General features: G+C 44.6%; 1 protein-coding gene across 1 annotated transcript in view; it reads right to left on the reverse strand.

Annotated features, from left to right (window-relative positions):
* Positions 1–25,879, reverse strand: part of LOC126262481 (repulsive guidance molecule B-like) — a 372,022-nt gene extending 346,143 nt beyond the window's left edge. Inside the window, exon 1 of the mRNA XM_049959144.1 lies at positions 25,528–25,879. The gene's annotated coding sequence lies outside the window, so the exon portion shown is untranslated. The remainder of the gene's footprint in view (positions 1–25,527) is intronic.
* Positions 25,880–26,270: the final 391 nt, after the last annotated feature.

Below are 26,270 nucleotides of genomic sequence, written 5' to 3' on the forward strand. Positions count from 1 at the left end.
TGATAGTTTTCGTAAGTAGGCGCGTTGCAAGGGGTTGTGCAGCATCAAGGAGCAGTGCACTAAGAGAGGCTCAAGCCAACAGCGTCATTCTGCCGCGTCTGCTGTAACGACTTGTAACGCCGGAAATGCATATCCTCCTACTTCCATTTATTGTACTATAAATTTGTTTTCCTTATTTTTGTTACCTGAATATATAACATTTCTGTGTCTTCGTATATTGTAATTGTTTTACTATTTGTATATATATATATATATATATATATATATATATATATATATATATATATATATATATATATATATATATATATATATATATATATATGCATTTATGTCGATGTATAATTGGTTTGTTTCGTAAATATTATTTGTATTTTTACGCTGGGTCTTGCCTAGGGAAAACTGCTATCGAACGATTACATCGATAGATCGTGTGTAGGATCTTTGGTAGTGTTAACTCTGCCGCGTGGAGCGCGGGCAGAGCAGTTGGAGTCTGGCTGGAGTAGCGAGTGGAGCAGGTGTGTTGTGTGACGCTCCCGCGAGTTGCCGCGCTTTCGGGGTTTGGCAGCATGTAATTGCGCTCGACTTGCGATGATAGTTTCTGACACGGTGTCGCGGACGCGAAGCATTAGCTGGCGCACATCAAGAGCCCGTTTCGTCTGGTGACCGTGTCGAGAAGAAGGCGCGCCAACATCCAGCTTCTGCAACAGCGACGGCCGACAATGAGTGACTGTCGCCACCTCCTCGATCGACGGCTTCAAACCTTCAATCAACCAACAAGGAAGACTAAAAGCACGTAAAGTTTCAGAACTGTATGGCAGACCTCAGCTTTTCAAATTGTACCATTTGCCTCGCAAAATTACAGCAACTTAGCAAGAACCTTTGTTGCTCATTGTCCCAATTGCATTGCCAAGCAGGGTCCCTTCCTTTTCCGAAATGAACCCGAGTGTCGTTGAAATTCAAACGCCAGCATAATTCCATTTCACTGCTTTAATTTCAAAGTTCACTTTAAGTATTCATAGCTGGCTACAATAGTTAGATTACACAAGCACAAATTAAGAGTGCGAGTTTTGTTACCGTATTTTAGCTTACCTGTGACTGCAGCTCAGCTTGGTACGTACTAAATTTTACTATTGTTAACTGTTCAGAATCATTTAATTCAAGTTCAAAGTTAAATCTCTTATTTCTAAATTGCGTAGATTCAGGTAGCTTTTGAAATGATTATTGAGGTAGTCCAAGACTAACTGTATTTTACTGAATTTCGATGTGCTTCAGAAAGAAAGCTCACTATTAACTTCAGTCACTAAATTATCTTTCGATTTTCCTGTTTTATTAATTCTTTTGCTAAATTAAGTCAGAGTGTAGCGAAATTTATTACTTCTGACAAACTTTCAGTTTTCACACTACACGTGTCAACCTTCAGTTGCCACGCTTCTAGTGCTAATTATAAGTGTAATAACCTTTTCTTTTCAGTTACTATAGTAATTGTCCTTAGGACTGGCGACCGTAATTTCCCCCAAATCTCAAATATCTAATTACCGCTAGTTGATTGTTAACGTAACGGCCGCACATTTACTTTCTTTATTAACTTTACCCCTATTTCAAAATTAATTTCCACCAGTTTCATTTGCATTTTTCCTTTCATTTAGATGTAACCCTTTCCTCCCTCTTTACCGACAGGTTAACTTCGGTGACGATTGCTTTTCCAAAATTCCCATTAGGTACACGCGGTTTCATTTTTCACTGTCATTAAGGTCGATAAGTGAGGGGGAGGTTACAGACAGCCGTAGTTTTCCTAGAAAATAAATTATGTAGGGGGAGTTGGATGCGCGGCGTGGAGCTTCCGCAGCGTTGTCAGGTACCTCCCCCTACAGCACACCGGCTACCCTCTCTGCGCAGAATGCAACACGCACCAACCTTGTTAAGGAGCGTTTAACATCCGTGTGCCGTGTGCCTTGCGCCCAGTTGTTATGCACCTGTGTTTGACCCTCACATGGGTAGAGGCAGGCGTGTAGGTGCATGCTCTTTCTCAACATGCTAGAGCGCTCTAGTGATTAAGCTGCCGCTGCAGGTAAAATGCGCTCATTTGTCTGGGCTGTGGCCAGTGGGTTTATCAGAGCCAGCCGGGTCTGCCGGAGATGCACGGAAGCTAGACTGCAGCATGAAAGTGCTCACTGCCGGTTGTTTACCACCTAACCTTACCTTTAAGGACCAAAAAACTTCCTAGACTGATAACATCAGCTGTTAAGAGGTGAGGAATATAGAAGCATGTGTATTTTAGTTATATCTAAGATTATTTAATAACATTGATGAATTCTAAACGCGAAACACGAGAGAATTTTACGAGGTGTGGCTAGAAAAAAACCGTAGTAGTACTGGTGAAACAAACGAATGCAATAAGGCTGAAAGTCGCGTGGCCTGTCACGTGACTCTCGCTCCGCCTACTGCTCGAGTTTCATCTGCCTCCTGCACTCAGTCTGCCCGTGGCGTCTGTTTTAAGTAGTTGACGTTTTGTCTGTGCGTCGGAAAATGTTGAGTGTACAGAAAGAACAGCGTGTTAACATCAAATTTTGTTTCAAACTAGGAAAATCTGCAAGTGAAACGTTTGTAATGTTACAACAAGTGTACGGCGATGATTGTTTATCGCGAACACAAGTGTTTCAGTGGTTTAAACGATTTAAAGATGGCCGCGAAGACACCAGTGATGCCACTCGCACTGGCAGACCATTGTCAGCAAAAACTGATGCAAACATTGAAAAAATCGGTAAACTTGTTCGACAAGATCGCCGTTTAACAATCAGAGCAGTGTCTGAGTTAACAGGAGTTGACAAGGAAAGTGTTAGGCAGATTCTTCATGAAAGTTTCAACATGAACAAAGTGTGTTCAAAAATGGTTCCAAAGTGTCTCACAATTGAACAGAAGGAACGCCGAAGAATGATTTGTTCTGACATCCTGGAAAACATTGAAAGTGATCCAACCTTCTTACAAAATGTTATTACTTGCGATGAATCGTGGTTTTTTACTTACGATCCCGAAACTAAACGCCAATCGATGCATTGGAAAACTCCTGGTTCTCCACGACAAAAAAAAGCACGAATGTCAAAATCGAAATTCAAGGCAATGATGTTTTTTTTGACATCAAAGGGATTGTGCACATTGATTGGGTACCAGAGGGACAAACAGTGAATCAGCATTACTACATTAGCGTCCTGGCTACCCTACGTGTGCGAGTACGGAGAAAACGGAACGATTTGTGGAGAAAAAAGTCATGGATCCTTCACCAAGACAATGCCCCAGCTCACAGTGCGTTGTCAGTGAAGACGTTTTTGGCAAAACACAACATTCCCATCTTAGATCATCCACCCTACTCACCTGATTTGGCCCCCTGTGACTTTTTTCTTTTCCCTAAAGTCAAGTCAGCTTTGAAAGGAACTAGATTTGAGACTGTTGAAGCAGTAAAAGAAAAAGCGACGGAAGTAATGTATGGACTTACCGAAAATGATCTGCAGCATTGCTATGAACAGTGGAAAATTCGTATGGAGCGGTGTAGAGACCGAGGAGGAGAGTACATTGAAGGAGATAACATGAAATTGTAAATAATTGTAAATAAATGTTTCTTCCAGCATCAGTCCGGTTTTTTTCCAGCCGCACCTCGTACATTCAGAAAAAAATAACAAACATCAAATCAACATCGTTGGCAAATCCTTCAGTGTATATTACGAATGCATATTGTTTCTTCACTTGACGAGTTCATCGCTGGAGCAGTGGAAGGGTCTTTATCTAAACATCTGGACATTTAGTTGTTGCTCTGATGAATTCGATTCGCTGTCTAAGTCGGTTGCGCTGGAAGTTTAAATCCGTGAAGCACAGAAGCGAGCCGTTTCTGCAGTACGCTGACCTGCAACATAGAACGACTGGCCGGTGGCTGGTGAAGAAATACGAGACATTGGATGTTGGGTTCTTGACTTATCTGAAAATCTAGAAGAACTTTATAGACGCGCATTTATGCTAGAGATATCAGCGTACTTTTATTTGCTCTCGTCGTTGCTAACTATTTATGATTCAAAGCGAATTGTAAAGTAACCAGGATTACTTCGGTACATCAAGAGCCCCAGAATCACTTCTTTATCCAAATCCACATATTACTCCGCAGGTCACAGTTAAATGCCTGCCAGTGTTCTCCAAAACACCTTCAAGCTGATCCTCTACCGTTCTACTAACAGCGCGCGGGATAAACGATCTTTTCGTGCGAGTTCTGGTTACACTTTATTATGTTGGTTATTTCTCCCTATGTAGCTGGACGCCAACGAAATATTTTCATGCACTGAAGAGAAGGTTGGTGATTGAAATTCCCTTAGTTTTAATGAAATGCTGCCACCCCAATTCGCGTATCATATCTCTGACAGTCTGTCTCCTTTCCCCACAATGTTATCTATGTCACCGCTCTAATTTAAGTTATTCGTGACTAATTCTTTAGTATTTAGCTGAGTACAGCGTACAGATTTATTGTATAACCGAAATTTAGCGGATTCCTTTACTACTCATGTGGATGACTTCATACTTTTCATCACTTTTGCTCCATACAGATATTTTGTTTAAATCATTTTGCAATTTGTATTGGTCTGACGACTTTACACACATTCATCGGAAAAACAAAGGCTTATTTTGTTCGGCGTTTCCTACCTCGTTTCCAGGTTGTTCTGATTTGCGAGGAACTACAGATTTATTTTCATTCTGTCCACGTAATTGGCCAGTCCGAAGAAAGTAAATGCACTATAATTCCACGAGTTTCTCGTTAGACCACCCTGCCGAAATGCTAAGCAAAAACAAATTCGAATCCGTGAGAAGAGCTTAGTCTTCCAAGAGTAAGACAAAGTAAAACAGAGCACAAAAGGAGTGAACCGCAGACCGACGCACTACTTTTGGCTGGTTGGTTTAATGATTAAAGGAACGAAACTACGATGTCATCAGTCCCTTCTACCTGGAACAAGCAAGTCAAGAAAAACACACACCAAAGATGGGCCTAGTGCACGAAACCTAAGGAAAGATAACTGCAATGTCTACTGAAGGTCAGCAAAGCCTAGAGAAAGGAACAACAAGAAAAGGGAGAAATGCGGGCTTGGTGCCCCCTTCAGGGAGCAGCTGGAGGCCCTCAAAGGCATGGGGGACAACCACGCCCCTCCCCCTCTTGCCAGAGGCACCACAGCCAACAGTACACAGAAAAGACCAATGACATGGGCTGGGCGAGAGAAGCACAGCAAAACAGAGGAACGAGGTCAAACAGAACACTCGAGAAGAGGGAAGAGCAAAAGAACGTGTAGGGCGAGGGCTGAGGCAGAGCACCGAGCCCAGACAGTCATTGCCCGGTCGGGGCAGAGGAGGCAACCGGGCGTCTTGGCAATCCATCAATGGACTGAAGTCCTCCATTGAGCCGTCGGCACACGGACCGTGCTGCCGAACGTTAACGTTGAGCGTGCCAAGTTCAACGTGCTGCTGAACGCTGAGGAACGATGCCACTTATGCATACGGTACGTGGGCCCCTACGTGGTATACGCGATCGCAACGCACTCCAGCGGCAGTTTAGGGATGTTTCTAGTTCGTTAATCACACTGTTTACTCAACGGGCGCGTGTAAAATTCCCACGTTAGCTCTACTAAAATGCACATTTCTTCCATCGTCCACGAAAAGGAAAGTACCATGTCCAATTAAGGACACAGGCTTACAAAAGTTCCATTACAAACAGTGCGTTACAAATTTGGAATACTTCTTCGCATAAGATAAACATTATTTCATCATTCCCACATTTTAGCATAACCCCAAGGTCAATCTTACTTGATCACTGTTCCTAACCAGTAGCAGAATCTTTGCAACATGTGAATTACGAAGCGTAAAAGAAAAAGGAGCAAAGTATCTTTATACAAGTAGCGTAAGCTGTCCTTTAGATTAAGCCAATCGAACGAAGTCACCCCTCAAAAAAAAAAAAAAAAAAAAAAAAAAAAAAAAAAAAGATGAACTTGTATTTACATAACATCAAATATTATAGTCTATACTAATATTAAACGAATAATGAAGTATCAGAACCTAATAAAAACGCGAATGTTAGGAAAAAAAATTGTTGTGTCAGGACGCGACGCCCCAACAAAAACTCATTGGTGAACAGTGACGCTATTCATTACGCTAAAGCCGGCCGGAGTGGCCGTGCGGTTCTAGGCGGTACAGTCTGGAACCGAGTGACCGCTACGGTCGCAGGTTTCAATCCTGCCTCGGGCATCGATGTGTGTGATGTCCTTAGATTAGTTAGGTTTAAGTAGTTCTAAGTTCTAGGGGACTGATGACGTCAGATGTTAAGTCCCATAGTGCTCAGAGCCATTTGAACCATTACGATAAACCAACGCCACACCTTTGGTACCGAATTATAGTGTCTTACCTCTTGCTAAAAACCTTAATCTTAGATATTTTACTAACTGAAATTTAATTATAACACATTGTACCAAGAACGTTGCGTTTTGGGTGGATCTTCAGAGTGTCGCTGCCTTCAAATAGCTTACTCTCATACACAAGTTACAATAATTCTTTTGCCACGAATATGATGTTCCTATTATTTTATTGGAACGAATCACACAGTTAACAACGGGTTTTGCAGTGATTCTCAATTTGCTGGTGCTCTGAACGGCATATATACATTTAGGCTTGAAATGTTGCCAATATGGCGCCTCACAACTCTGTACTGAAGGGAGACGGCGTGCTTGTGATGTAGGTGGCGTTGTGCCATGTTAATTGGTCAACGCTCAGAGGCACGCTAGAATATCTGACATGCCAGATATTGCTCTGCACGTTCGGAAAGACTCCCGAGAGTGCTATTCCATGGTGTGGCGTCGGAAACTCGGCATGTTCAACGCTCAGATGCACGGTCTGTGTGCCGACGGCTTTAGACAGAGTGACACGAAACCCTCTTCACGAACAACCCGTAAAATCAGGTCAGCCGCTCTGACACCGTCCGCTAACACCATGGATAGCGAGTCAGGAAGTTTAAGGTCCCCGCCGCAGGCTGGCTAGATGCACGGCTTTTGGACGTGTTTCTCCGCCTGGGATGGGGAGAGACTTGGGCCTGTACGGTGGATCGTGCGCCCAAGTCGGGCGCATGCGTGAGCTGTACCGGTGAATGCGCCTCCTTGCCTATTCGTGCGGCGGCCACATGCATCTAGTGCGCCCGGAAAGTTGTACAGGCGCAAATCACCTTTACTTCCACACCACCACGGGATCGCGCAGTGGACTAAGCCCGAGGCGTAGGCAACGGGAGAGCCAGCCGTGGCCTTGGTCGGGGGGCGGAAGGCTGAGCGGGCGCCTCCCGGCATTGAACCTGGGGCTCGCTGGGGCAGCCATTGTTCGCGGACGGAACCAGTTCTGCCGGCGCGCCGTGCGCTGCGGTCGGCTGAGCGCTGTCGCAACGCGTCTCTCTCTCTCTCTCTCTCTCTCTCTCTCTCTCTCTCTCTCTCTCCTCATCTTGTCCTCCTCTCTCCTCCAGTCCGCGGTGGAACCTCGGCAGAGCACGTAGCCGGCCGGCCAGCTTCTCGGAAAGGGCACGCCTGATCAACGCGGCCACACAAAAAGCCAGCCAGCAACCGTGGCGTACCGCTTTGTCCGGTGTCGGCTTCACCTCCCACTAAATGGCTACGCCGCGCATTCGGAACGACCGCCGATGGGAAATCGAGAATTACCGTCACACGGTCGGACTGGGAAAAGAAACTCCCAGTTCTCCGAAGTTGCAGGATCCACCTGAAGTACAAGAAGAGACATTCTAAGAGCTGCCTGTCGCTTTTGGACTGTGGCACTCGAAAAAGTGGACAGCTGCTGCACGTTGGATCTCCATCCTTTCGGATCGGCAGCGGTCATTAGATACAGCAGGTATTCTCCAAACAACTGGCGAACAAAAGGGAGTGTACCGAGAACCAAGACCGTGATGGAGTGCCGCGATAGCTGCCGCGTCGGTCGAGACAATGCGCTGGCAGTCCAGAAGAAGACACTTCAACTCACCGTCTGGTCATCTAGGTTTAGGTCTTCCGTAGTTTCCAAAGATCGCTTAAGACAAAAGCCGGGCTGGTTGCTCAGCTAAAGCTTGCGGCTGGACGGTAAACGCTGTTAGAAATCTGCGCAGATGAGAGAGAAGGGATCAGCATCGCACCCACAAGTCTTTTACCAACATATGCGTAAATCAAAATCTTGCAGACTACTACAACCCCATCTTTACGCCGGAGCTCTGACGGAGGGATCTGGTCTAATTTTTAAATCTTCTGAAGCTGGACTATGCAAATATTGACCTCGTAGCTAATAATCGACTGACTAAGAACGTAGAGCCAATAATGACCACATTCTAATACAATACAGCCTGTCGTCCTTTATACATTCCTTAATGTGCAACTTCCTGTCGTGATAAATAAAATGGACTTTGTGCAATTTTCTGTTGAATATTTCCCTAAGATTGGGAGATCATATAATGTGGTACAGTCGTTTGTCACATACTGCAAACTATTTGGAGTTGGTCTTACAGTTCATTTACCAAATTTACGATAGTGCAACATAGCGTCAATCTGCTACATTACTCAATATAATATGCCTATACATTGTGTACAAATCATTGTACATTCACTCAGGTGACTGAAGTCAACCGATAGCGATGTACAGATATACGGGTGGCGGTAGTTTCGCGTACACAAGATACAAATGGGCAGTGAGTTGGCGGATCTGTTATTTGCACTCTGCTGATTCGTGTGAAAAGGTTGCGGACGTGATTACGGCCGCGCGATGGCAATCAATAGACTCTGAACGCGGAGTCGTAGTTGGAGCTAGACACATGGGTCATTTCATTTCGGAATCGTTAGGGAATTCAGTATTTGGCAGTGTGCGATTTGCGGGGGGGGGGGATTTCTCCCCCTCCGCATCAGACCATCCCCTCCTCTGGTTTTAGTTTATGCATCCCAACCTGGGATGTTTATTTCCCACGCACTGGCGTAATACTTTACATATAATTTAAATTTGTCGAGCCGAACACTGAAAGTTTTTAATACAGTCTTACTATTAATACTATATTAATATGTTTGCTTATTAATATTGAAAAAGTGTTATGTAGTAGGTAAGCATTTCAAAACATTTAGAACTAAATGACAAGACGGCACACGCCACATTTCCGTAGCATGCCACAATGTTGCAAGACGTCGCCCCAGCGTTAACGAGGCCTTAGAGCCAGGTCTGTATTGTATGGTGGATGTGATGTGTTGCGTACGAAACTAAAACCTGCAATCAAATCCAAACGTCGTGGAAAACTGTGAAGAGATGTCATCCTGCAGCAAGATAACGCTCGCCCACATTCTGCCAAACGGACAGCCGACGCGATAAAGGAGTTGAGATCCGAGGTGCTGGAACATCCACCATACAGTACAGGCCCGGCTCCAAGCGATTTTCACATGTTTGGACCCTTAACGGAAGCATTAGAGGGAAGAAGATTTGAAAGTGATGAAGACGTCATTGCTGGTCAATTGTTTACAGATGGAACCGATAAACGTATTTTCTGATGAAATAAAAAGACTCTTAAAACGTCGGGAAAACTGCACTGAAGTCGAGGGATGTTACGTAGAAAAATAACGCATGTTTCAGTTTTCTATCATCAGAATACGTACAGCTTTTCACAAATGTACCTTTACTTTTTGAATTCCCCTCTTATACCTACATGTAGATGATTTTGTAACTAAGCTTTACCTATAATGTACTTTTAAAGATATAACAAGGAATGGCTTTTCTGATAGGGCATACGCGTGAATAGTGAGTTTCGGCATTAACATCTATTTATAAATAACTGTTTAATCATGGGTAACTCCACGGTCCAAGCTAGTAACATATATAATTATACTAACCCCCTAGGACATCTCCCCCCCCCCCCCCCACTGGTAAAAGCACAAATCGCACACTGGTATTTGGAGATCCACAGTGTTAAGAGTATGCTGAGAATACCAAATGTCAGGTATTACCTCTCACCACAGATAACGCAGTGGCCGACGGCCTTTGCTCAGCGACCAAGAGCACCGGCGTTTGTGTAAAGTTGTCAGTGGTACGATACAAGCAACACTGCGCGAAATAACCACAGAAATCGTTGTGCGACGTACGATGACCGTATCCGGTAGGACGATGAAGCGGAATTTGGCTTTAACGGAAGGTTTACTATCTTTTGGTTCAAAAATAGATTTTTTTTAATTGCAATTTTGAATCCCTAAAAGTGTTTAGAATCCACCCCTGAAACGGTTTATCCAAATACGGAACGCAAATGTTTGTTATTCGCGGTTGAACAAAAAAATGTGATCGAGAAGAACGAATGCGTAGGACACGGAGAGAAAAGAATGGGCACGCGTCTTAGAAATGCGAAGAAACAAAACAAGGGCATCGGAGGAAAAGGACAAGGGAAGCTTACTGATAAAGTGATCAAGGAGCTTACGACTTACTACGGCTTAGCAATCCGACGGCATTCCAATTCGGTGGAACAGATGAAGAAGGCAATTTGGGCAACCTATTTCCGCAAGTGTTCGCTGGATGACCGCCCACAACACCAAAACTGTCCGGCAGGGGAAACTAGTCGGTGCAAGTGGCGTACTGCAGAGGCTATCAAGCGTCTGGACGAATATCAACACGGCCAGCCGCTCTCCAAAGACGTTCAACAAGTGATTCATACGATCTACGAGGCCCTTTCCGAGGACGAGTTACTGTTTCGGTGCTTGGGAGGAAACAAAATTCAAATGAAAGTTTGAAGCCGTACGTTTGGAAGTTAGCCCCCCCAGCCTTTGCATTCTGGTGCGAAGACTTCGGAGATTGAGACTTTCCTGGCAGTGAGCAGCTTCACCGAATGGTATTCAGCTATTCTGAAGACCATGACAACGATGGACGTCACCCTGGGACTATTCGACGCAGTTCGCCAAGCATTCGGACGACCAACGAATTCAAGCGGCCGAAAACCGCTTGTCACCGGCCGTACGAGCGGCTCTGGAGCAGCGCAAGGATGGCCCAGATCGAGCAGAACGCCCTCTGTGAGGAAGAGGAAGGACTAGTTTATGGACACGGAATAACAGATAAAACTTAAGTTGCATAATATTGCATTTATATGTAGTCAAAACTTCAAACGCGTTTTTCTCGAAATGACTTTTTATCGCGCGGTATGGTAACTTCAGATTTACTGAACCGATTGGCATGATTCTTTTATTCGGATCCATCAACTGTAAGTATTTTTTACTTGGCCAACGAAGTCGAAAAATCGACGACAAAAACCCTATTTTTTCCAATGGCCGCCATTTTGTTTCCTATGGTTAAGCGAGGTACAACTCCTAATAAATCTTATATACTTCGCTAACGTCAACTCAGTTTTGATTTCAGACGAGCCGGCTGACCTGTGACACACCGCGCGTGGAGGTCTACGTCGATATTTTGTTCCGTTCCGACAGCACTTCCGCCTTAGATCTTAAGACATTTCCGGTCGAAAAAAATCCAGTTTGTAGAGAAAATATCAATAAACATTTTTAACAAGTTTGACATTGATATCTATAACACATCCCGAAAAAAAACTCAAAGAACATGTTTTTTTCGGGCCAAAGATAGTAAACCTCCCCTTAAGGGGCTCCGGAAAGGCTCAAAATCATGAGAAGTTCAATTTTTACTTTTTTGCGTTTTCTGAATCTGCAGACTATTACCTTTTAATAGATACATAATTTATTCAATTCCGAAGACTACAACTATTTTTAATTTTTTTTTTGAAATGTGTTCTACATTTGCGTGACCCACTGTGGCGTTGTTAAACTGCTGTCAAATGGTGTTATTATTAACGTCCGTGTTCATCAGGTACATTTTAGTGATGTGAGATAAAGTATGTGTTGTGGCTAACCTGTGATGGTTCAATATATATCGCTGGTGTGATTGTCGATTGTTTCATGTTTATTTAATCTGTCGTTATCTCGAAATTATTCGTAATTAGTTCTGTTTCTTGAGTCTCTGTTTTGTTGAAGTATAATAATGAGTAAAAGTAAAGTTATTAGAAATCCTCTGAAGTCTTTTAAGAAAAGGAGAAATGTTGGAAAGCCAAAGGTATGTGTTATTACTGTAAACAATAAAGACGATGAAAATCCCCAACATAGCTTGTGTCCCAAAGAAGAAGACAGTTGGTGTAAATATAACAAAGGATTGCTAACTGGTGAAGTGTACACTCATAAGCATAGTCTGCCTCATGCAATAATGGAGGTGATGAAACCTATTTTCAGAGACTTAGCAGCACCTGAACTGTTGGAAAAGTGTATTCAAAACCCCCAATGAAAGTGTAAATAGTGTTATATGGTCGAGAATCCCCAAGACTGTATTTGTTGGAATAGAAACACTTCACTTTGGTGTGTATGATGCTGTTGCGACTTTCAATGATGGCAACATTGTAAGGTGCAAGGTATTTAGAAATATGGGAATGAAGATAGGTTCTAACATGGTACGAGCGATGCTTGCTTTAGACAAGGAACGCCTTCGGGCTGCAGACAGGGCTGTAAAGAGTCTAGAAATACAAGAGTAAACAGGAGGAGGAACAAGAGGAAGCTGGAGGAGGAGTTTGCAGAGGATGAAGATAATCCATCCTATGGACCTGGAATGCACTAAAAAGTTAATCCAATCTTTGTCGCTCGATTCCCAAAACTTTTATTTTCTCATACTAATTACATGTTTTCTAAGGATCTTCCAAACATATTTGTTTCAAACTTTCATTAAATGTTACACAGTACCTTCTGCATAATTTAACACAGCCTTTTTCCAAAAAACTGTATATTTTTGAATATATAAATAAAAAATTGCAAAAAAAAATGTTGTGAATTTTCATTACAATTGAAAAAATCATCTTTAATAACTGAACTAAAATTTTGTAAAATCCCTGTGTTAAGTTGTAGCCCATATTCCAATAAATAATCTGTAAAAAGTTCAACTTCCTACCTCAAATACTTTGTGAGGGAAGAAGTAATTTATAAGCGTTATTTTAACATTGCAAGTATAGGGCGTTCCGGAGCCCCTTAATAGGCTATGGCAGCAGACGATCGCACGACACCCACGCAGCGCCTCTCCTGGGATCGTGAACACATTGGTTGGGCCCTAGACGACTCCAAAACCGTCGCCTGGTCACACGAGTCCCGATTTCAGTTGGTAAAAGCTGACGGTAGGGTTCGAGCTTGCCGCAGACCCCACGAAGCCATGGACCTAAGTTGTCAACGAGACAGTGTGCAAGTTGGTGGCTCCATAACGGTCTGGACTGTGTTTACATGGAAAGACTGGGCCTTCCGGTCCAACTGAATCTATCATTGACTGGAAACGGTTGTATTTGGCTACCTGGAGACCATCTGCACACATTCATGGACTTCGTGTTCCTAAACAATGATGCCATGTCAACGTGCCACAATTGTCCGTAATTGGTTTAAGGAACATGTTTGACACATCGCGCGTATGATTCGGCTACCCAAATTACCCAACATGAATCCCATCGGACATTTGTGAGACATAATCGAGAGGTTAGTTCACGCACAAAATCCTGCTCCGGCAACACTTTCGCAATTATGGTCGGCTGTAGAGACAGCACGGCTCAGTGTTTCTGTGGGAGACTTCCAGCGACTTATTGAGTCCATCTCACATCGAGTTGCTGCACTACAACAGCTGAAAGGAGTTCCGACACGATTTTAGGAGGTATTCCACGACTCTTAACCTCATTGTAATACGCGTATGCAATGTATATTTGTCATTTAACAGGAACTCTGATAGTCACTGATTTTATACAGAAAATTATTTGTGACGTATGTCTTATGTAAGTCTTAGAGTGGAAATATCCAGAAATACCAATGAATGTCTGCATCTGCACGGATCTCTAACTGAAGGGTTCCCAAAATTTTCCTCTGACGGAAGACATTGAGAACCCCAATACTTTGTTGGAATGCCTTTTTTTAAGGCAAATATTTAAAAAACGAGAAAAATGTTTTATTCGCTGATTATTTCAATTTTAAGTCCTAATTAATAACACAAATCATAATAAAATTAAATTAGTAGTATTGTCAAAATATCGAATACGTTCCATACTGTTAATAGTATTTCGTGGAGCACTTACTCGCTTCGCGCAGAACACAGTTTGGGAAACCCTGGCCTAGCTGTATAGTTCCTTCCTCCCTTTCCTATCGTAGCTGACGTACTCTGAGGAAAGCGTGACGTTGGATGCGTGATGCGTGAGACTACTCGAGAGCCGCCGGATGGAGGTGAAGACCAGTGCAGACGTTCAGTGAAGAGCGCTACGTGCCCGGCCCGGCAACACATGCTGTGGCTGGCGGTGTAGGGCGCGGGGGGGGGGGGGGGGGGGGGGGAGGGAGGGGAGCGGCAGGGGTGGGGGTGGGCAGGAAGCAGGCCGGCCTTGTGCGTGCCACGCCGAAACGCTCATTACTCACACACGCGCCTGCTGCCAGCTGCAGGTGTACCCGCGTTCACTGATGCGACCAAGTGCCGAAATTCGTGTCTCGATACCCATAGTATCGCCATAGGGACATTCGAAAGATTCACAATGAGAATTAAAATGTATGTAAAAACCTATGTTGTTGTTGTTCTTGTTGTTGTTGTGGTCTTCAGTCCTGAGACTGGTTTGATGCAGCTCTCCATGCTACTCTATCCTGTGCAAGCTTCTTCATCTCCCAGTACCTACTGCAACCTACATCCTTCTGAATCTGCTTAGTGTATTCATCTCTTGGTCTCCCCCTACGATTTTTACCCTCCACGCTGCCCTCCAAATGCTAAATTTGTGATCCCTTGATGCCTCAGAACATGTCCTACCAACTGATCCCTTCTTCTAGTCAAGTTGTGCCACAAACTTCTCTTCTCCCCAATCCTATTCAATACCTCCTCATTAGTTACGTGATCTACCCACCTTATCTCCAGCATTCTTCTGTAGCACCACATTACGAAAGCTTCTACTCTCCTCCTGTCCGAACTATTTATCGTCCATGTTTCACTTCCATACATTGCTACACTCCATACAAATACTTTCAGAAACGACTTCCTGACACTTAAATCTATACTCGATGTTAACAAATTTCTCTTCTTCAGAAACGATTTCCTTGCCATTGCCAGTCTACATTTTATATCCTCTCTACTTCGACCACCATCAGTTATTTTACTCCCTAAATAGCAAAACTCCATTACTACATTAAGTGTCTCATTTCATAATCTAATTCCCTCAGCATCACCCGACTTAATTCGACTACATTCCATTATCCTCGTTTTGCTTTTGTTGATGTTCATCTTATATCCTCCTTTCAAGACACTGTCCATTCCATTCAAGTGCTCTTCCAAGTCCTTTGCTGTCTGACAGAATTACAATGTCATCGGCGAACCTCAAAGTTTTTATTTCTACTCCATGAATTTTAATACCTACTCCGAATTTTTCTTTTGTTTCCTTTACTGCTTGCTCAATATACAGATTGAATAACATCGGGGAGAGGCTACAACCCTGTCTCACTCCTTTCCCAACCACTGCTTCCCTTTCATGCCCCTCGACTCTTATAACTGCCATCTGGTTTCTGTACAAATTGTAAATAGCCTTTCGCTCCCTGTATCTTACCCCTGCCACCTTCAGAATTTGAAAGAGAGTATTCCAGTTAACATTGTCAAAAGCTTTCTCTAAGTACACAAATGCTAGAAACGTAGGTTTGCCTTTTCTTAATCTTTCTTCTAAGATAAGTCGTAAGGTTAGTATTGCCTCACGTGTTCCAACATTTGTACGGAATCCAAACTGATCTTCCCCGAGGTCCGCTTCTACTCCTAACTATCAAGGAGAGCATCTTCGGACATCGTAAGTTCAGGTCGCTAAGCACCATCGTCTAACACTGGCGATGGAGCTGTTGCATCGGGAGACGAATATATCAAGATTCTCTCTGTAATAAAAAATTAGTACGTAATAAAGAATATATGCGCCTTGTAGAGGACTGTCTTTACGTTACCTAGTGCGATAGTAAAAATTACATGATCGGCGCAGTCTCTAATAAACACACCTATGCACATTTTCAGGGATGATGGGCAAGGGTAAACTCAGTTTGAGGTAAGGGAAAGTCAGAAGCGAAAATCGTTCCGATTCCTCTGTCAGAACCTCTTTTACTGCAAACACACTGCTTTTTATATTTCGGAAGGAGATAGTATGGACCCAAACAAGAAAATGTGCAAATATATGTGAAATCCTGTGGGACTCAACTGCTAAGGTCATCAGGCCCTAAGCTTACACACTACTTAACCTAAATTATCCTAAGGACAAAAACACACACACACACACACACACACACACACACACACACACACACACACACACACACACAAAAACACCCATGCCCGAGGGAGGACTCTAACCTCCGCTGGGACCAGCCGCACAGTCCATGACTGCAGCGCCTAGACCGCTCGGCTAATCCCAAACAAGAGAAAAATGTCCAGTAAACATGGGTTCTAAAACGCGGACCGTAAGAGCTATCAGCACTTGTTCAATAGAAGAGGTGTTCCATAGTACCAATGATTAACAAATGCTCATAGCTTTTAAGGTATACATTTTAGAGCCCATGTTTACTTTTTTCTTGTTTTGTTGTAAGCAGCCAGTCCTAACTCTATAAAAGGAATTTAGTTACACATTGTTTCAGTAAAATATACTACTAATATTGCTGTATGTACACACTGCGTTAAAAATGCGTTCAGAGTTTTGGTTCAGGTGAACATAACACAGTTCCTGTATTTCTCCTTGCATTCTGAAGCTTATATCCAGCACACGTAATAGTGACACGTACGGATACCATAATATTTTCGTTAAAACTTATTTCTAGTTCAAGCGTGTGTCCTCTAATCCTTGCGGATGTATTTCATTTCTTCGCTAGATTGGTTCATGAAAACACTGCAGAAATTTTATATTTAAAAACACGCAAACAATTAGTACTTTGCGATACTGTCGCTGTCGATACCTCTGTTCCGATAACATCAAGATACAGATACAACTTTAGACACTGGTATCGACAGCAAATCTTTCAAATCTTGCATGGTAAAGTCGCAATGCAGGTCCGCCCAGTTTTCATACGCAGGTGTTTGCACAGAGGTGTGGGACTGTAAACCTACTTTAACGCTGTCCCTCGCCGCAACGCTCGTGCATTTGACCTGTAGCAGCGCTATGCTCCCATCCTGCGCGACTGTCTAGGTCCACTCTGCAGCTAGAACCTATCCTAAGAGACAACATAGGATCGAAGTCCGTGTGTATGTCATCCGTAGAAACCCTGCACAACTCACAAACATTCACATGTTATTTACCACAATTTGTTAATTATGATGAATTAACATATAGCACCACCACAGTACTGCTGTACGTTTCGGAAAGGGAAGCTTACGTCAGCTGAGAACGGGACAGTTTATCTGAGCGGTATTATGACGTGATAACAACGTGCTGTATGAGATCTAACATTATAACCAGTTTATGTGAGGACTTGAGCCTTTACCTACGTTGTTTTCCTTCCGGGCGGTACTGTAAAACTCACTTCCTCTAAAATCTTACAGGAAAAATTATCCGCAATCTGCTTAGCGGGCCTTTTAGTGTCTCCCTACGCCTATGTTTCACTGCACAACACTAAGCAACTTCCCACACTTTTTCACAGTGTGTACGGGCAAGGAAACGTGAGTAACGTCTCGTGGGGCAGCGTACATTAATATCAAACAAGATTTCGAACGCGATATAAACGTTTAAGTAAGACACACTTACCACCTAATACTTGTGCATGCCTCAGTGTATCATTCGCGCTGGAACAACAACAACCTACCAAACTTAAGCCAAACAGCTCAGAGGAAAATTTAAGAACACCAAGTCACCGAAAAAAGCCAGCGGCAGACTGCTCAATTTTAGGTACGGTTTTTTACTGTGCAGGTTAGAACAGGAACTTAGGTTGCGACATTGTACACGTATTCGCTTCACTGTCCAGGGCTAGATAATGTTTTAAGAACCAGTTTTCGCTCTCCAGAATAAGCCTTAGAAGTATGATGACAGACTGGTCTCAAAAGTGTGCGAGTTCGTGAATTTAATTTCTTTTGCACATATCTCTGTTTGCAATAATAATAATAATGTTGTTGTTGTTGTTGTTGTTGTCTTCAGTCCTGAGACTGGTTTGATGCAGCTCTCCATGCTACTCTATCCTGTGCAAGCTTCTTCATCTCCCAGTACCTACTGCAACCTACATCCTTCTGAATCTGCTTAGTGTATTGATCTCTTGGTCTCCCTCTACGATTTTTACCCTCCACGCTGCCCTCCAATGCTAAATTTGTGATCCCTTGATGCCTCAAAATATGTCCTACCAACCGATCCCTTCTTCTAGTCAAGTTGTGCCACAAACTTCTCTTCTCTCCAATCCTATTCAATACCTCCTCATTAGTCACGTGATCTACCCACCTTCTCTTCAGCATTCTTTTGTAGCACCACATTTAGAAAGCTTCTATTCTCTTCTTGTCCAAACTGGTTATCGTCCATGTTTCACTTTCATACATGGCTACCTACACTCCATACAAACACTTTCAGAAACGACTTCCTGACACAAATGTATACTCGATGTTAACAAATTTCTCTTCTTCAGAAACGATTTCCTTGCCATTGCCAGTCTACATTTTATATCCTCTCTACTTCGACCATCATCAGTTATTTTGCTCCCCAAATACCAAAACTCTTTTACTACTTTAAGTGTCTCATTTCCTAATCTAATCCCCTCAGCATCACCCGATTTAATTTGACTACATTCCATTATCCTCGTTTTGCTTTTGTTGATGTCCATCTTATATCCTCCTTTCAAGACACTGTCCATTCCGTTCAACTGCTCTTCCAAGTCCTTTGCTGTCTCTGACAGAATTACAATGTCATCGGCGAACCTCAAAGATAATATAATAATAAATAGTAATAATAATAATAATTTCGTTGGGTAAATAGCCGTTTGCAAGTCTAGTTTCGATTTCGAGTGTTCCTGGCCTGCTTTAGTTATCTAACGGGCCAAAGGGAACCTGTAGTTTACAGCGCAATCCGAACCACGTGTCATACCTGGCGAATTCTTGCATCGTTGAGATGTGAAGACTAGATTGAAGACGGTATAACCGGAATTCGATCCAGCTACCTCTCGATTTCCATGCCCACGTTTTACCGCTAGATCACCAGGTCCGACCCTGTGTGTGTGTGTGTGTGTGTGTGTGTGTGTGTGTGTGTGTGTGTGTGTGTGTGTGTGTGTCGAATTACTGACCACACTTTCTATTTGCGTTTTATAACCTTAAGGAAAATCTAAAGTCTTCTCCAGAAACCAAAATAAGTGTCGTGAAACTTATGTGTCTATGTTCGTCAATGAGATTCAGAGCGCAATAGGCAGTGACTGAATCCAGGACTTCCTAGGCGCTGGAACTCAAGGGGGTGAAAGTATCATGTGTAGGTCCGAGAGTACCTCAAGGTAGTGTTATAGGACCGTTATCGGAATGTTCGCGATACATATATGTAAGTGGCCTTGTAGCTAATTCGGAAACTCCACGACGCTGTTTGCAGACAGGATATTCTGTAACAAGTAGACAATTATCTGCGATGCCAGAAGATGTGCAGGAACACCTGCACAAGATCGACGCTTGGTGCAGGGATTTGCAGGTAGCCATTCCGCGTAAATAAATGTAACGCACTGCGCAAAAAGAGCTGGAAAGCTTGATCACTGCACAATTATACCTTTGGCCATAATCACTGGCACCACTAACAGCGTTAACATACCTAGGAACAAAGATCCGAAATAAACTTGTGGAACGAGTGGCCGAGCGGTTCTAGGCGCTACAGTCTGGAACCGCACGACTGCTACGGTCGTAGGTTCGAATCCTGCCTCGGGCATGGATGTGTATGATGTCCTTAGGTTAGTTAGGTTTAAGTAGTTCTAAGTTCTAGGGGACTGATGACCACAGCAGTTAAGTCCAATAGTGCTCAGAGCCACTTGAACCCATTTTTTTGAACGATCAAATAAACGTAACTCTGGGGAAAGCAGATGCCTTGGGGGATGCAGTATATTGGAAGAACACTAAGAAATTGAACTTGGCTAAGGAACAAATTACTTACAACGCAATCATTCGACTGATCCTAGAATACTGCTCGTCAGTCTATGAGGATCAATGGAACAGGTATAGAAGATAGGAGGAGTGGTCCATTTCGTGACCATCGTTCAGGAAGTGAGAGAACGTTACAGAGGTGCTGAACGGTGGTAGAGGTTACAAAGGAGGTGATGTGTATCACCTGAGTGAGTAGAGAGGGACAAACAGCAAATGACCCATATACATCTCGCGAAGTGGCGATGTCGGGAAAATCAGAGGAAACACAAGTCGTTCGGAGGTTAACCGAAGGCCATCATCCACAAGCACCGTTAGCGACTGCGAGCTACGGTGTTATCAGAAGTGCCCTCCACCACACACTGCAGTGTGTGTTATATTGCTAGAGAAGGCCGAAATGCACGCTATAAGCTCACGCAGGATGGCGTGAGGTCTGAAACAAGATACGTTATGAATGCTATAAAGAAAAGTACGTAGCTTCTGGAATACTTAACTTTAATCCATCATTGTTGTACATCGCTCTTGACGATACAAGTGAGACTCTGTAGATCATGCAATGTAATACTAATGGCGCCTTGCTAGGTCGTAGCCATTGACTTAGCTGAAGGCTATTCTAACTATCTGCTCTGCAAATGAGCGAGGCTTCGTCAGTGTGCATCGCTAGCTAAGTCGTCCGTACAACTGGGGCGAGTGCTAGTAAGTCTCTCGAGACCTGCCGTGTGGTGGCGCTCGGTCTGCGATCACTGACAGTGGCGACACGCGGGTCCGACATATACTAATGGACCGCGGCCGATTTAAAGCTACCACCTAGCAAGTGTGGTGTCTGGCGGTGACACCACAGTGTGGGTCGTGGAATGGAGCGTAGGTGTATGCAGGCAGGGCCGGGCGGCAGACGCGGCCCGGCGTGACGGAGAATTTCCTGGGCGGGCCGCCCCCGCCGCCCCCACGCCGCCGTTTCGTTCCGCCCCCCCGGCTGCGCCGGTGCGCTACTAATCGCAGTTAATTGCGAGCGCCGGCACTGGCGATCACAATTCCACACCGAGCTGTCCGTGGAAAACGCATCCCGGACGAAGCGGAGCAGCGGTTAAGACAGTCGGCTCGCATTCGGTAGGACCGTGGTTCAAATCCTCCTCCGGTTATCCACGTTTAGGTTATCCGTGATTTCCTCACTCCTTCTCCCCCCCCGCGCCCTCAGGTGCCGGAATGGCTCCTTTGAAACGGACAGGCCGATTTCGTTCCCCAATACCGAGCTGGGTACGTCGTTGTTGAAAGGAATGATAAACCCGAATATTCCTTCTTCAATTTTCATTGCACAGCGAGTTTTACGCGTAATATGCCACTTATCGCAAGCTACACCAGCGACATTATCGTGCGGCACGTTTTTGGTTCACATTGCCACTTCGGAATGTGCCGCGTGCAATAAAAATCTGACGCTTAGCCTGTTTGCTATTCATCAACTTCCGGTCGCGACGGTGTTTTGTGTCCGGCAATATGATTCCTGAATCAACAGTCTTTTTTAAAAGGAAAAAGCAGCACAAACTTCTGCAGTCCTCAATCTGTGGTCTAAATAACAGCAGCAGCTTAATGACGAAACCCTTACTGAAGCCAACCAACGAGAAGCACTCACTCTCCAATCTGAGTTTCACCGATACGCGTCTATCTGAAGTGGAAGATAATGCTTTACAATTTTCTCTCCCTCTGTCGAACAAACGATCCTCAATGTCTAAACATATGGGAAAATCTTTTTAAATATACAAGCTTAGGGCACGGTAGAAGTTTTAATTCGCATGGTCCAAAAAAGTATTCATTGCGATTTTTGACCAAAACTGCGGCTTTTTCGCTGCCGCGCCATATATCCTTACGGAGTGACGTAGCCTCGGGAAGCTCCTGAAGATGCTAGACGCGTGTTTTCTTGCCCACCTTTTCGCTCTGTACGGGAGGTGCTCACATTGCTTCCAACATGTAGGGTATGTTTCACTATCCTGGTTCCAGATCCTTCAACTCATTAAGCATCCTAGATCCTGCCCGAAAACGACTATCGGCATTCGTCCTCATGCTTAACGTCGCCAACTATTATTCGTCTTTGATACCGCATGGACACACGGGCTACCAGCGACCATGTTTCGAAATATATTTTCGCACCATTTTCTTTATTCGCTTTGCTTCTCTCTGCAGAACTCACGAAGCCTAAACATTGAAGCGGAACAACAGTAGCAGTGCCAGCAGTCTGAATCATTTTCTGGGAATATGAAGTTCAATGCTAACGCTGTACACTGACATGATCTGCACGTAGCAAAAATACAGGATGTGATAGCTAAGACAGCTAAACCATAATGTATCGACATCTATTAAATGCATCGAGATGCGGCTTTCTAACGTACACATGAAATTTCTAGCGGCCACAGCTGTCTATTACAGAGACTTACACACTCTTTTCTGTGGCACTAGAAAGGGGCTTCGTAGAGGGCTTTAACGACACAGCATATATGGAACTTTATCACATAGTATTCAACGTAACACCGTTGTACGCGGGTTTAGTCACCACCCAAGTATATAAAGCTCATTAAAACAGGTCAGCACACATCCTGGGACAAAAACGCACGTAGTGTGGTCAGTGTCTTATAGATTTAAAGCGCTGTACTCGATACTGTCCCAGCGAGCTAAATCACCATAAAAAAATAGCCTCACATACGAAAAAGACTGCTTTCAAGAAATTTGGACGCCAGTGCAAAAAAGGCATTAAGCAACGAAGAAAAAGGGACGAAACAGTTTGGACAGAAAAAGTGACCATTTTTTTCACGCTTATAAAAATTTTCCGTTGCGGGACACACGTAAATGTCGATACTGACGGAGAATTCAGCCATACCAAGCGTTAAGTGCCCGAAGAAGTCCCACCTGCAGACGAGCCGAGCGGTGGCCGGGCCGCGAGCAATGGACTGAAACAGGAAGGCTGGGCGAGACCGGCGTGTGGGTCCGCCGCACACCGCCGACATCACGCACACCCAAACAGCTGACCGTCTGCGACGGCTGTTCACACTCGTGTGCAACCCTGCGTCACGCACGCAGGCAGATGCAGCCCAACAGGCTACTAAATGCCTTCAGATCCGAAATTTACAGTACAAGCCACGCAAGGGTCAAGAACCTTAGGTTATGAAGCGAAATGCACGCCCACAACTGTGACTGTTTAGGTCTGCAATGAAACTACAGTGATCCTAACTTCAGCGCGCATCTACAAATATTCACTGAGAATCCACAATAAACTTCACACATACGGCGGAAACACGCATTCCGAAATCATGTAAATATACTTCCATTAAGCAAATAATGAACCGCTGGGTGCTTTTCGGGCAAGCCGTGTTGTACGCCTCACGAACACCATCCCACTGCCTAAATCATTTCTGGTCCCGACAGTTACGTATAACTATAATTATTTAGATCTAGCCTAGCATCTATCTATAGAGATGATATGTGCCGATATACTATAGCAGTACTTTCATGCGTTTCATTCTTAAGCGAAAGCGACATAGTCCTGCACGCATGAGAGTATTTTCAGTTACATTTAAATGATTTCCTGACGGAAGAGAGATTGAAAAATAGCTTCCACTTCCAGAGAGCCACAATTCACCATAGACTAAAATTGCGCCTGTGCCAATAAGACCATATTAACAAGACTGACATTGACCATTTTGGGATGGTCGATGTCTTACAACAAAAATGCGATTGAGTGTGGAAATAATTTTACTAAACATTGCACCTACGTTGTCTACAAACAACAAAAACTACGTCCTTCACATCTGAAAATTGTAGTAAATAAGTAACGCAGAAGCAACATGTAAGTACAATTTGTGCGGCACAAATGGACTCGCAGTGAATTTTACAAGGAATACCACAATAACTGGGTGGAAACATAACGGCTGTCTTACCGCAGATGGAGCGGAAAACCAATGATTGGTCCGTAATAGAAAACAAAAATAAACGATTTTTCGTGGCTGGAAATTCAAATGACTACATGACGGTGTCAGTTACGAGGAGGTCTACAGATAGGTGTTGTCGGACATGTGATATTCCAAACAGGAAGAGACTAAATCGAGTCAGAGCGAACATGTGTTGGTGACCGGGTGTCCCGGGCGAAACCGAGGAAATTCTCGCGAGTAGAAAGCGGTCAGGTGGCGCGGCACATCTTGCGAAAGGGACCAGGTGTCACGCGCTCGTTGACCAATGTGAGAGATACTTAGTACGTCCAGTGCATGGCGCACCTTGTATAGTCTGCACCACTATTAGCGAACCTGCGTCCTTATCCACTCTCTTACCGAGAGAAGGGAAAAAAAATCACTGCCTACGTACCGCTGTACGAGAAACTAGACGTATGACGGCGACAGCAGATTTGGTGCAGTCTTTCTTAAATATCGGTTTGAATACACCTAACAGGTTGTCGTCGCCTTTATTCCAGAGTTTCATATTTCTAGCGCCCAAACATGTCATATTTCCGTAAGTGCTAGGACGACCTGTCAACCTAGGTGCGAGTGTCTCGATTCGTTTGACATCCAGTGTCATGTCTACTTTGAAATACCCCAGAATTGGTCCCTTTAGCCGTTTTCTTTAAAGATACACTGTGCTTTCCCAGAACCTTTCAGACACATGGAAGTATTGCGCTCGCGTGTCTTGTAATCGATCTTAAGTCTTCGTCGCATTTCGTATTGCTTCTCAGTATTACGTCTAAATATTTAAACGATATGACCTGCCCCGGATGTTGGGCACCAAGCGGAAACTAACGAATGCTCTCTATATTACGGGTATTACATCGCACGTATGCACGTTTGATGAGGCTGGCATTTAATACAGCAAGTGGTAATTTCGTCCAACTCCCATACTACCTTAAGATCGATCGTGGTCGATAGTTTCCTGCGGACAACAGGACTGTCAGCAGACTACCTGATAGTGCTGTTCACCTTGATCTGACAACTCTTTTAAGCATATCAAGAACAATAAAAATCTTGTCACTATTCGTTGACGAACACCCGATGGTATTTTCTTTTCCGTTGAACATTAGCAGTACAGTACAACGTAATGGGTAGTATTGCTCGTAAGGCTCGTTGAGTCAATCGCGTACCTTGTTCATTAGTCGACGGTAGTAGTGGTATCCAGAGTCTTTCGGAAATTTAGGAATACGAACTCTACCAGTACAGTCGCATCTGCTGTATGATTGAAACAAGGTATTTTTCTCGGACGAATAGTTATTCCTTTCGGCAGAAAAGGCCCGCGCAGACGATTTCAGAAGTGCTCCTCTAGGCTAGTGGTTCAATGAGAGCCGCCGGCGACCGACGACTACACACTTGCAAGTGGCGGCGACGCGACAATCGACAACACTCCACTTACCCCCGGGCGTCTGGAATCCTCGCCGCGGCGCGCAGACTCGCACCCGCCGTTCGATCGGACGCCGGCGTCTTCCGCGGGCGCTCCAGGTGCGGCGGCGGCGGCAGCGTCGCGACGGCACTACGCCGCCCTCTTCTGATGTCGTCGTGCAGCGGCCACACACATGACACGCACAGTTTTCCACGGCGGAGGGTAGTTGCACTGCACACTCGAGGCGAGCGGTCGGAAGAGGAAGGCCAGTACAAGTCGCGAAGGACGGCCGCTGTGTCGAGTCGCGAGACAGAGAGAGCACGCACAACACACCTCCTTCCCTGCCCGAGTTCCGCGTGGCACTGACAGAAGGTTCGCGGGGAAGCTCGGCCGCTCGCCAGCCCGCCACCTCCCGCCGCCGCGGCATAGACTCGCGTTCCCCCACCACCGCGCCGCCGGGGCCAGTGACGCGTTAGGCTCGCCAGCCAGCGATGTGGGGGCGGACCGGTTTCTTGCGCGGCGCGCCGCGGTGCAGACACAACAGAACACGGCCAGCCGCTGCAACGCGACGAGGTGAAGACTTGCCTGCCGGGCTCACGCGTCTCCCTACTGGGAAACGACCATCTATCTACATCTACGTGACAACTCTGCAATTCACGCTTAAGTACGTGGCAGAGGGTTCATCGAACTACTTTCGGACCACTCCTCTATCGTTCCAATCTCGAACAGAGCGAGGGCAAAATGAACACTTTTAATCTTTCCGTTCGGATTTTTTT

Source organism: Schistocerca nitens, chromosome 6 (assembly GCF_023898315.1).
Source record: "Schistocerca nitens isolate TAMUIC-IGC-003100 chromosome 6, iqSchNite1.1, whole genome shotgun sequence".
Classification (NCBI taxonomy): Eukaryota; Metazoa; Arthropoda; class Insecta; order Orthoptera; family Acrididae; genus Schistocerca; species Schistocerca nitens.